General features: G+C 42.6%; 1 pseudogene; it reads left to right on the top strand.

Annotated features, from left to right (window-relative positions):
• The first annotated feature begins 1,658 nt into the window (after positions 1–1,658).
• On the top strand, positions 1,659–2,333 carry LOC125469883 (annotated as a pseudogene).
• The last annotated feature ends 11,205 nt before the right edge of the window (positions 2,334–13,538 follow it).

The following is a 13,538-nucleotide window of genomic DNA, read 5'->3' as shown; positions in this document are numbered from 1 at the left end:
GTGTATTCTTGAAGTGGGTTGGAGGGTTTTCTGGTTTCCCCCAAAGGAGCGAGCCGACTCCAGAATTTGAGGGTTAAAACAAGTCCGTCAAACTTGGAGTATGTTCGATCCTGATGATATGGGATACTTTTGTTGTTTGACAAAGTAGTAGGTGTGGTATGGCGAAACTTTGTTCTTCGACGACGATGCTAGCAAAAGACTATTGAGGCTTCTCGATCTCTTCAATTAGAGCAATGATGCCGAGCTTGGATTTGACTTAGACTCTTCCGTCTGGATTGTGCGGTTCCACAAGAAAGGGCGTCGTGCTGTAGTGATCTGTTCTAGCTCGCCGTTGAACGTTCTGCTTCAATCTTTTGTATAGCAAAAATGGTGCGCAACCTTTGCATTTAAATGGTCATTCAGAGCACTACTTCTCAGTGACTCATCCATGCTTGGTAGCTTCAGTGTAAAGAGCCAATATCGTACCAACTGTTCTGAGGTATTTGCCGAAGGAATTCATGACCCTGACAATAGTTGAGGATGAGTACTCGAGAGCAATGCTAGGCAAGCGACCAGGCAAAGGTTCCGGGCAATCAGTTCTAGATCAGAAGTTTGATTTCAGGTTCCGACTGATTGCATTCTTTCTCATTGTCCTGTAGGTAAGAGCAAGGGCAAAGGAAAAGACAGGGAAAAAGCATGATATGGGATACTCTTGCTTTCAACCCTGATGATATGAGATATTCTTGCTCTGATGTGGCTGGTTGGCATGGGTATTATCGAAGGAGAAGAAAACGGAGTATTTCGAGAGGCTAGATTGGGAGTGTCATTTCAGATGTGGGGAAGGGTTGAGCATTTTTTTTGTTTGGCAGGTCTGCCTGGCTGTGGAGGATGAAGGTCGACATATATAGGAATTGTCCCAACAGCGAGTGGTAATGCTGTTCCTTTACCCTTCTCGGTCAAAGCAATGTAGTGGTCGCTGCAAGGTTTACGTGTTTTAACTTTGTCAGAGCACTTTGAAAAAGTGGCCTGTGGTATCCAGAAAGCTGATGTTGCGTGTGAGAATTGTAGACAAATTTTATCCAATGAAATCCGACTTCTCGAAGTTCGGGGAGCGGTGCCTCTTCGATTTCTGAGCAGGCAATCTTGTTGGGGATATGGTTCTTGAGATTCGGAGAGCGGTGCCTCTTCGATTTCTGGGCAAGTAATCCTGTTGGGAGTGTTTTCTCAGATGTGAAGAAAGGTTGGGCATTTTTGCAAGTCTGCTTTGCCACGGAGCATAGAGGTTGACACACATAAGGATTTTCCAATAATCAAGCAGTAGTGCTATTCTTTTATCCTTGTGGGGAATAGTAGGGTAACTGGGCCTTCAACATTTACCTGTCTTAACTTTGTCAGAGTTCTTTGGCAAAGTTGTCCTTGGTATCCTAGGAACTGATGTCGCGTGTGGAGATTACTAATAAATTTTAACTCAGGAAATCCGCTTCTCGAAATTTGGAGAGTGGTGCCTCTTCGATTTTTGAACAAGCAGCCCTATTGAAGATCTGGCTCTTTCTTTTATAGGAGCACCAATTAAGTTCAAGGAGTCCGTTCTGAAAGTTATTGCTTGTAGGAATTTTTTCCCTTATCTTCGTACTTCTGAAACTTACTGTACTTCATTTTTTTCTTCATCTTTTCTGAGAATGTCTGGCCCCTCTGACCGTCGTTTGGACTTGAATGTTGTAGAAGAGGTAGCCATGTTTCCTCAAGATAACATATGACGCCCATCCTTCTTATCTCCTACTGGTCCCCTTACTATTGGGGGCTCTGTGATGAAGAATGATATGACCGCTGCGGTGGTGGCCAAGAATCTTCTTACTCTCAAAGATAATAGACTACTTTCCAAACAGTCTGATGAGTTGGCTGTTAAGGATTCTCTGGCTTTCAATGTTCAATGTGCAAGTTCTGTGTCTAATATGGCCCAACGTCTATTTGCTCGAACTCGCCAAGTTGAATCGTTGGCGACTGAAGTGATAAGTCTCAAACAAGAGATCATAGGGCTTAAGCACGAGAATAGACAGTTGCACATGCTCGCACATAGCTATGCTACAACCATGAAGAGAAAGCTTGACCAGTTACAGGAATCCGATGGTCAGATTTTAAATGATCATCAGAGGTTTGTGAGTTTGTTTGAAAGACATTTATTGGCTTCGTCCTCTGGGGCTGTACCACATACTGAAGCTCCAAATGATCAACCTCTGGTGCCTCCTCTTTCTGGGGTTCTGCCCAGTACTAAGGCTCTAAATAATCACCCTCCGGTGCCTCCCATTTCTGGGGCTTTGCTGAGTGTTGAGACTTCTCCTGAGCAGCCTTTGTGAAGGCGCCCTCCTGTTTGTTTGTTTTGATTCATGTGCATGCACGTATTTGTAATTTATCAAATATATCAATAAATAAGCTTTACTTCATTCAACGTGTTGTGTTAGATACACTAAGGTATCCTTCACTAAGTTCTTTGAATTTTTTATTTTGTTGAAGTTTGCATGTTGAAACGTCGTGGGTGGACCTTGTGGGTTGAAGTAGTGCTCCCTTAATTTCTTGAGTGAGGAAAACTTCTCGGTTGTGGACTTGAAAAATCCAAGGCATTGAGTAGTCGTGAAATTTTTGAGTATCAAGGTGTAGTGGTATATGGTAGGAGTCCCCCAAGTCTCCGGTCGAGGAAGTTGACGAGAGAGGTGTCTTGCTAGTAGGCAATTTTCCAAACAAAACTTCACCATTTTCCTTTCTAAGTGGTTGTCCAAAACTCCTCATTCATATATATTTGGTATAAAAGTTGTTAGGCCCAAAGAAGGGGAGGTCTAGGTTCATTTCTTTCTTTTTTTTTTTCTTTTTTTTTTTTTTTTTTTTTTGAATTTTTGAAATTTTATTTTTTATTTGTTATTTTTTGAATTTTTGATTTTTTTTTTAAATTTATTTTAATTTAATTTAATTTTTTATTTTTTAATGGGTGAAGCTTTGATGTTGAAGTTTTGTAGGTGAAGTTTTTGTATTGAAGCTTTGTAGGTGAAGCTTTGGTGTTGAAGCTTTTGTGTTGAGGCTTTGTAGGTGAAGCTTTTGTGTTGAGGCTTTGTAGGTGAAGCTTTTGTGTTGAAACTTTTGTATTGAAGCTTTGGTGTTGAAGCTTTTGTGTTGAAGCTTTGTAGTTGAGAGTTGAACCTTTGTAGGTGAAGGTTTGGTGTTGAAGCTTTGTAGTTGAGAGTTGAACCTTTGTAGGTGAAACTTTAGTATTGAAGTTTTTGTGTTGAAGCTTTGTAGTTGAAGTTTTGTAGGTGAAGTTATAGTGTTAAAGCTTTTGTGTTGAAGCTTTGTAGGTGAAGCTTTTGTATTGAAGCTTTGTAGTTGAGAGTTGAACCTTTGTAGTGAAACTTTGGTGTTGAAGCTTTTGTGTTGAAGCTTTGTAGTTGAGAGTTGAACCTTTGTAGGTGAAACTTTGGTGTTGAAGCGTGTTGAAGCTTTTGTGTTGAAGCTTTGTAGTTGAGAGTTGAACCTTTGTAGTGAAACTTTGGTGTTGAAGATTTGTAGGTGAAGCTTTTGTGTTGAAGCTTTGTTGGGCACCATAAATTGATTTTGCTTCACACTATCTTGATCAAGAGTGTGTGAAGCTTTTGAGAATTGTAGTTGCTCTCTATTGATGAAGCTTTGTTTGATGTTTAAACTTTGTAAGTGAAGCTTTTGTGTTGAAGCTTTGTTGGGCATCATAAATTGATTTTGCTTCACACTATCTTGATCAAGAGTGTGTGAAGCTTTTGAGAATTGTAGTTGCCCTTCACTTGTTGAAGCTTTTGTTGGCATCATAAATTGATTTTGCTTCACACTATCTTGATCAAGAGTGTGTGAGGCTTTTGATATTTGTTGTTGCCCTTCTCTTGTTGAAGCTTTTGTTGGCACCATAAATTTATTTTGCTTCACACTATCTTGATCAAGAGTGTGTGAGGCTTTTGACATTTGTTGTTGCCCTTCTCTTGTTGAAGCTTTTGTTGGCACCATAAATTTATTTTGCTTCACACTATCTTGATCAAGAGTTTGTGAAGCTTTTGAGAATTGTAGTTGTCTTCCATTGATGAAGTTGTTGCGTTCCTTTTTTTTTTTTTTTTTTTGGAGAATGGGGGGAACAGAAAATTTGAAGTTTAAAATTCCCTAGCTTGTGGAGATTTGAAGACTTTCCATGTGGGACTTTCTCATGGTTTGAATTTGAATTTTGAATTTGTTTGGTCTTGTTGAACTTATATAAGCAGGATAAGTCTTCACTCTTGAACTTGTCTTCATTTGCTTATTTTGTAGTAATTTTAGAAGATAGAGTGTTCTCTAGTTGAGAGGGATTCCGGCATTGCTTTGCATCATCTTCAGGTTGGTAATCTTCTCCACTCGATCACATGCTTTCATTCTGGTTGAATTGTTTAAGTGTTCATGTATTTGTTTATGAACATGATGAACTGGTTGAGCTTTTTCTTCATGCCCTAGGAACTTCCTTATGTTTCGATATTTCATGTAGTGATATAGTTTGTTTCTGTTTGTTGTAGATGTCAGAGTCTGGAAGTCCTAGTGATGAGGGCTCCCCTAGCTCTAGCTCTAGGTTTGAGCTTGCAATGTTGGAGTCTTCAGGGCCTTTGTTGGAGTCTTGTACCAAAGAAACGTTGGATGATTTTCGCAATTGTCAAACTTTAGCCAATATTGGTTCTTCCTCCTTCATGTCAGTGGGTGAGGGGGTTGTTTTTGACACCATACCCATATTTCGCTCTGAGTTCACAGCGGACCTTTTAGAGAAAAACTTGTTAGATAGCGAAAGGCATCTTGAAGCTCTAAGGCAGTCATGTAGTATCCCCCGCAGTGTAGGAATGCGTTTGGTACATCATGAAGAATTGCCCTCTGAACCGTCCAAGTGTCATGTCATGTTCTATACTCAAATATTATTGACCTTAAGGGTGAAGTTGCCTTTGCACCCTTGGTTGCAACGGATGCTATCTTTCATTGGATATGCACCTGGGCAACTCAATCCTGGTTTTTGGGATACCTTGATCAGGTTTTATATTATTTGGATGGAATATGGGTTAGGTGAGCCTTTATTCCATCAGTGGTGCTACTGTTATAAGATGCGCCCAATGAAAGCATGCCCAGGATATGCAGAGTGTGCATGTCGGAGTGAGAGAGAGCGTATTGTCTTTGGTAAGAAAAAGGCGTACTGCACTTGGAAAAATCGTTGGTGCTTTCTTTATGATGATTGGGAGCATGTTAGGGGTGTCACGCCTGAGCGACGTGTTCTTACTCACTTCCAGACTGTAGGTTGTAAAGTATCCATTGTTCGCATTGTTTGCTATTTGTTGTAGTTTCTTCTTGCGTCTAACATTTTCCTTCATGCAGTAACTCGAGGCAACATCAAATTGTCTGGATGGGAATTGGCTGATGTAAAGAAGGTGTTAAGGGTGCCTAAGGAGGATAGACATTTGGGCAAGCTACGACCTTTGTTTCGAAAGTACGGTTTCCAACCCTTAGTGTCGGAGTGCCAGAGACGAGCAAGTAAGTTGTATCCTTCGTTTCACCCTCTCCTTATTTTACAAAGTTGCATTCTTTACTTTGATTTTTCTTGTTTAGTGGAGAAAGTGAGCAAGAAAGGGGGGATTAGCACCAAGAAAGGGAAAACACCCATGTTAGTTCCCGTAGATGACATTTTGTTTCACATGGGAGCTCATAAACACCGAGTGAGGCCAGCCCCTAGACCTAAGTTGCAAGAGAAGGTCCTCAAGATTACTACCTCAAAAAGAGCTGAAGCTGAGGCTATCAGGTGTGCTGCTGCCATAGTTGCAGGGGAAGAAAGATGACTGTTGCCTCCTCTTCCTACCATTGAGCCTATCTTTGCTCCAATCATGAAGTTCACTGACCAAGAAGGTGACCTTAGCTCCAGCCATAAGAGGAAGTATAAGGAAGAGGTTGGCAGCATCCATTGGAAGGATTTGAAGGTTGCCATGCAGGTATGTCAATAATTGCTTGGCAGGACGTTGATCCACTGTTGACAAGCTTGGCGAGCCGCTAGATGAAAATGAATCAGATCGTGACTGGATGATGAGGCTATCTTCTTATGTAAGTGTTATTCTGTTATTTCTTTATTTTCTTCCCTCTTTTTCCTGGTAGTGACGATCATCTTGTCATGTAGGTCATGACTGAGTACGATGACAGATTACGAGAGGTCGAGCGGTACAAGGCAAAGTTTAAAGAGAATAACCAGCTTGTGAATGATGCTAGAAAAACGAGCAAAGCTTTGGTTAAGGCCATTCGCCTCAAAGATCAACACTTTGAGAGTTTGAAGAGGTGAAATGGTGAGAACGTAAGGCTCAAGAAACAACTGGAGGGGACTAAGAAACAGTTGGAGACTACTATCCTCGAAGTTTCCAAGGTGAAAGGGGAGTTGGATAATGCCTTGGTTGAAGTTTCTGAGCTAAAGAAGAGTATCCCAACTGAAAGGGAAGCTACCGTGCAGGAGTTCTTAGGTTCCCAGGCCTTTCAAGATGCTTTTAAACCTCACTGCATCCGGGCGGCTAATTTTGAGAAAAGGAAATGGATGGCCGTCCTTGAGCGTTACGATAATTGAAGCATTATCCAAAAGTATCGTGATGAGATGGATAAGTACCGACAAAGAGGTGAAGCATTCGTCCTTGCAGTTGATCCTAGTAACGAGGATGACTCTGATAATAAGGCTAGTGTCGGTGAGCAGTCTTAGGAGAGTGAGGATGGTTCTGGAGATACCGAGGATGGTGGCGATGGCGATGCGGTTAAAACGCAGAGTGATATTGTCAGGGGTTCGACCTCATATGAGGATGACTCATAGTGCCTTTTTTTTCTGCATGTATTTTAAATATACTAGTTTGTTGTTTGTGTGGCATGTGTCATGTACTCTGGATGTACTAGTTTATTGTTTGTCTGGCATGTGCCATGTTATAAGGCTGAGGGTTTTTTGTTTGTGTATGTTTGCAACCTTGTACTGTGCACTTTGATGTTATTTGCTAAGTATTTGTACTATCATTGATGAATGTTTGGTTATGTTTGAATAGATCTCTTGTTTGGATATAAGTCATGTTGACATATATATAGACTTTATTTCATGTTGCAAGCATTGGTGTTGAAGCTTTAAACCTGAGCATTTCAGTGATAGGGATGTAAAGGAGTTAAGACCAAGTTGCCTAAATCACCTCTTTATTGAATTGATGCCAAATGGCCTTCATTATATAGGATGCCGAATGGCCGTAGCTCAACGCTTGTACAGTGTGAGTCTACTTGTAATAGTACTTCAAGTGATCAGCATTCCATGGATGACCAAGGGTTTTGCCATCGGAGCTCCTCAGCTTGTAGGAACCAGGGCGACTGATGCCAATAACTTCAAACGGTCTATCCCAATTTGGGCTAAGCGTGCCTTCACTCGGGACTCTGTCGCAGAGTAGTCTTTTCTTCAATACCCAGTCCCCTACTTTGAAAGAGTGAGGTTTGACTCTTGGGTCATAGTAGTTGGAGATGCGCTGCTTGTAGGCGACATTCCTCAAGTGAGCTTGGTTTCTGTGTTCCTCGACTAGATCCAAGTTGAGGGTGAGTTGTTTGTCATTTTCACTTTGCATGTAGTTCTGGACTCGGAACGTTGCTTGCTCAAGCTCATCTGGGACAACAGCTTCTGTACCAAAGGCAAGTGAGAATGGAATTTCTCCTGTTGAAGTCCGATATGAAGTGCGGTATGACCAAAGAACTTGGGGTACGAATTCTGGCCAACAACCTTTAGCCTTGTCCAGGCTGGTTTTCAAAGTGCGCTTGATTATTTTGTTGATGGCCTCAACTTGTTCTTTAGACTGGGGATGAGCTGGGGAGGCAAAACATAAGTTGATGTTGAACTTAGAACAGAACATCTTGAACTTCTTGATGTCGAACTATCGCCCATTGTCCGTGATTATCGCATTAGGAATGCCAAATCTGCAAAGGATGTTCTTCCATACGAAGTCTTCTATTTTTGCCTCAGTAATGGTTGCCAAGGGTTTTACTTCGACCCACTTTGTGAAGTAGTCAACTGCAACGATTGCATAGCGGACCTTGCCCTTTCCCGCATGCATTGGGCCTATCAAATCAAGTCCCCATTGGGCGAAGGGCCAATGGCTGATCATATGAGTAAGAGGCTCGAGAGGGGCGTGATGAATAGTTGCGTAGCGTTGACATTTATCACATGAGCGGGATATTCTGATGGCATCTTGGTGGAGTGTTGGTCAGTAATATCCTTGACGAAAAGCCTTGTGTGCTAGGGATCGAGATCCAGCATGATCTCCGCAGACTCCTTCATGTATTTCTCGAAGGACAATTTTCGCTTTCGCATGTGTGAGGCACCGTAAGTATGGTAGGTTAAAACCTCGCTTGTAGAGTTGGTCATTAATGATCAGGTAGCGAGTAAACTTGTATCGAATTTGTTTAGCTTGGACTTTATCATTTAGGAGAGTGCCATGAACAAGGAATTTATAAATTGGGGCGATCTAGCTATCCCCCTGTTGCAAGTTGCACACTTCTATGACCATGGTGCTTGGTGTTGCCAACAATTCGACATGAATTTTTCTCCCAATCTTGTCTTCCACTGTTGAGGCAAGGCGAGCCAAAGCGTCTGCATGACTGCTTGCCGCTCGAGGGACTTGGGTGATCTGGTAGTGGAAGTGCTCGAGCAAAAGCTACGTTTGCGCAAGATACGCTGCCATGAAGTTATCCTTAGCATCAAAGTTGTTCGTGACCTGGTTAACCACCAATTGGGAGTCACTGAAGATATTAATTTGTTTAACTCCAAGGTGTTTGGCCAAACGTAAGCCTGCTAAAAGGGTCTCATACTCGGCTTCATTGTTTGATGCCTTGAATTTGAAGCGAAGAGCATACTCCATTGCCACTTTGTCAGGGGTAGTCAGGACTAGTCCTGCTCCACAACCCTGTTGGTTGGATGAGCCATCAACATATAAAGTCCATACTGGGAGTGTTGGTTCTACCTTTCGGATTTCCAGGGGTGATGAAGCCGCTACCTCATGTGTAGGAGAAATGTCAACGGGATAAGTGAATTCGGCAATGAAATCTGCAACTGCTTGACCCTTTTTAGCTAGCTTTGGGTGGTAGGAGATGTCAAACTCTCCCAGTGCTATGGCCCATTTGATTATTCACCCCGAAGTGTCAGGACTCTGAAGTATTTGTTGAAGGGGGTGATTGGTAAGCACGATGATGGAGTGTGCTTGGAAGTAGGGGCGAAGTTTCCGAGCAGACATGACTAATGCTAGAGCTAATTTCTCAATGTTGGAGTATCGTGTCTCTGCATCTTGTAGAGCCTTGCTAGTGTAGTAGACAGGTCGTTGGATACCACCATCCTTACGAATGAGGACTGAACTAACTGCTGAAGCTGAGACAGATAGATAGACAATTAGGGTGTCGCCAACTTCAGGTTTAGAAAGCAGAGGGGCTTTACTCATGTACTCTTTGAGGTTCTTAAATGCTTCGACATATTCATCGGTCCACGTAATGTACTTCTTACTTCCTTTAAGTGCTTTGAAAAAAGGAACGCATTTGTCTGTGGCCTTAAAGATAAACCTGGTCAAGGCTGCCATCTTGCCAGTAAGGCTCTGGATGTCTTTTGAGGTTACTGGTTCTTTCATGTCCATGAATGCTTTGATTTTCTCAGGGTTAGCTTCAATGCCTCGTTGGCTAATCATGAAGCCCAAGAATTTTCCAGAGCCCACACCGAAATCGCATTTGTTGGGGTTCAACTTCATTTGATACTTCTTCAGGATGGAAAAGGTTTCAGACAAGTTGACAATGTGTTGGTCAGCATGTTTGTTTTTTACTAACATATCATCAACATAAACTTCCATGCTTTTTCCAATCTGTTTAGCGAACATTGAATTGACTAATCTTTGATAAGTCGCCCCTGCATTCTTTAGGCCAAATGGCATGACTTTATAGCAATATAATCCTCTATCAGTAGTGAATGCCGTGTGTTCTTGGTCCGAAGGGTTCATGAGGATTTGATTATACCCTGAGTAAGCATCCATGAAGCTCAAGAGTTCACACCCTGCTGTAGAGTCTACAAGTCTATCAATGAGAGGAAGGGGAAAGCTATTCTTCGGACATCATTTGTTTAAGTCGGTGTAGTCGACACACATTCTCCACAAGATCTTTTGAAGCAAGAGACTTTCCTTGGTCTAATTTTTCTTAACAAGGACTACATTTGCTACCCACGTTGGATAATTGACTTCACGGATGAAGCATATGCTTTTGAGTTTTTCAATTTCTACCTTCATTGCTTCATATAGTTCAGCATCATAAGATCTTCGCTTCTGTCTCACCGGCTTAGTCTTGGGATCAATACTCAAGCGATGACAGATGATATCGGGAGAGATGCCTGACATGTCCTCATATGACCAGGCGAAGACTTCAGTGTTCTCTTGCAAAAAAGAGATCAATGCCAACCGAATGGGTGGTGACAAAGTGGTGCCAAGCTTCACTATACGATCTGGATAATCTTTTGAGATAGAGACCTTCTCAAACTCTTCAGCAGGTTGTGCTTGTTCGGTGAAAGAGTCATCTCGAGGATCGTCGGGTTGATTGTTACCACCGTGAATATTTAAGTGGGCTTTGTCCGAGCTGGTCTTGATAACTTGGTCATGTATAGAAAGTGTTTCTTTGAGTACATGCAAGTGTCGTTGCTTGACTGAAGTGTTGTAACATGATCGTGTACTAAGTTGATTTCCTCTGATGTAACCATTGCCATAGGGTGTTGGAAATTTCATCAACAACATATGTGTGGATACCATGGCCTTGAGATCATTAATGCCTGTGCGCCTAAAGATGACATTGTATGCCGTTGGGCAGTCAACCACCAAGAAGTTAATGGTGATGGTGGCTGTGTATGGGCCTGTACCGATGGTGAAAGGTAAATGTACACTCCCTAAAGGTTGCACGACATCACCAGAGAAGCTTATCAGAGGAGAAATCGAGTGATCGAGCAAGTGTTCAGCTACATTAAGTGTTTTGAAAGCTTCAGCAAACATGATATTGACCGACGCCTCCGTGTCTACCAGGATTCATCGTACATCAAAGTTGGCTATGTGAGCCTCCACAATCAGTGGGTCATTGTGAGGATAGATGATACCTCTTTCTTCCTCAAGGTAGAAACATATTGGATCCCAGTTAGGCTTTTGATACTTGCCTCCCCTGATGTCTTCCACGTGAAACACTTGGTGGCCAGGCTTCAACGTTCGTCCATTGTTTTTCATGGCCCTGTTGGAAGATTTAGATATGGGTGTGCCACCGCTTATGGAATATATCACATTCACTTGGCGTTGGTTGCGGTTATCCCTTGGAGGGTGAAGAAGGAACTGGTCAATTTTTCCTTCACGTGCCAAAGCTTCAATATGATCACGGAGGGTGATACATTTCTCGCCATCATGGCCATTATACTCGTGGTAACCACAAATCATGCCTGTGTTTTTCGTGGACTTGAAATCTGGCTCCCTTGGCCTTGGCTTTGGTATCAAGTGAGTTATACTGGGGTAAATGGCCGTGCATATGGCGTTCAAAGGTGTGTATGTCTCATACCTTGGGGTAGGACCATTCTTGACACGTATTTAGTCTACTGCATTGACTACCTGGGGCGGGTATTATCGTGGTGATACCTTTGGTTATCGCGATAGTGCCCCTTACTCTTTTTATTAAAATGAGACTGGTGAGGATGAAAGTCTTTCCTCTTGCCCTGAGAATGGTACGCCTGTTGACTTGGCGAGGTATTAGGTAGGGCAGAGGGAAGCGTCGCTGCTGTTTGGAAGGTTGAGGTCTTCTCATTCGGTTGGATTGGGCTTCCACTCCCCATTTGCTGATAAAGGATGGCTGTAGGGGGTTTTCCTTGATATGTCTTTGCCTCGGCGGAGGCACGGTTATAAGCCTGTGCCATTACCTCAGAGTAAGTCTTCCAAGTGTTAGCATTGATCATGTACTTGAAGAAACAGTCGCGTAGGCCTGTCGTGAAGGCTTTAAGAGCAGTCTTGTCATCTGCCTCAGCGCAGCGAGAATACTCATGGCTGAAGCGGCCGACAGACTTTTGTAGTGACTCATCTGGCTTCTGGCGAATAGTGTACAAGTCATCTGCGAAATGCATGTGATCTGTTTGGAAGATGCGTTGAGAGACAAATAGTTTCCTCAGTTCCTCAAATGAGTCTACTGTCTCAGGTGGAAGACGACAATACCAATTCAGAGCTCTGCTAGAGAGGGTAGAGGGGAAGAGAAGACATCGTTCTTCGTCAGTGTGCATCCGGTATGCCATGGTGGACTCAAAGAGGTTAAGGTGTTCAATCGAGTCCTCCCTTTCAGTGTAGAGTTGTAAGCCAAGCTTCTGCTTTGTCTTTACTTGGAGGGGTGTCGAGGATCCTCTTTGTAAGAGGGCCAGGCCTAGGTTGGTTCCAGTTAGGTATTTCGGCCTGACGTTCGGCCTTCAACTTGTTTACTTCCTCAATGAGTTGTAGGACAAAGGGGTCCTAAGTGGAGTCACGTACTGCTGGATCATTATTCCGTAAGTCTCCATCTCTTCTTGGAAGTAGGAAAGCTTAGTCAAGGGCATGAAATTTTTCTTTGGACTCACCGTACTGACTTCCAGGGCGAGCCTGTCGAAACGCCCCCAAGTCCCCCGTACCTTCATATTCCTCTAGGACATGTCGCTCATTCCCTAGATTGGCAATTGGCTTGGGGCATGGGAGATGACTGAACCTTTCAGAAACCCTTGGATCATTGACTTTCGAGCTTATATGGATGGGGTTCTCTCGACGTTGCCTTAGGAAGTCCTGACAGTCGCGATAAACGGCTTTTAATCCTTCCACTCCTTCTGCAAGAATGTGCCTTCCTCCACTTCTCCTGCTTCGGGTCGAAGCAGCTGGGTTGAGAGAGGTTTCATGTTGATCAACACCTTGATGAGTAACTTGTTAGAAACAATCAAATGTTAAGTATGTATTATACAACAATTTGCACAGTTTTATTACAAATGGTAAAACTCAACAACAAACACAATATATTAAAACATAAACACTTAGTGTAATTATATATAGAAACTCAAATCACTGACTTGTTCTTTGACGATAGAGGCTTGCAGAGCAATCTCCTAAGACAGAAACTCGTCCCTACACTTGTGCAGCAGTTCGTTGGACGTCTATCTTGCAGGATACAACTATCTAATCCAAGTTCTTGCACTCGAACTTGGATTCTTTGCGAATTGGTTGTGTGGTTCTCAGCGAAATATGAAGGAATGAATCTGGAAAACTTAATTCTGGTTTCTGAGTTTTATTGCCATATATATAATGGCATCCGTTGAACTTCTCCAACCGTTCATTCTTATCAAGTTTTTGTAGAAAGAAAACTGAATGCAACCTTTCACAAAAACTGATCATAACTGTCAAAAACCGAATCCAAAAAATCAAAAACGTAACTTGTGTTTTTCGTCCATCCGAGCCCAAGAGCCCCAAGGCCCAAGGCCCATCTTTGACATTTAATAT

This window comes from the organism of the source record quoted next, unplaced genomic scaffold (genome assembly GCF_019419815.1).
Source record: "Pyrus x bretschneideri cultivar Hongxiangsu unplaced genomic scaffold, Pyrus_bretschneideri_v1 Contig47, whole genome shotgun sequence".
Lineage (NCBI taxonomy): Eukaryota > Viridiplantae > Streptophyta > Magnoliopsida > Rosales > Rosaceae > Pyrus > Pyrus x bretschneideri.
The sequence above is the reverse complement of the archived record's forward strand: the minus strand, read 5'-3'. Positions and strand labels throughout refer to the sequence as shown.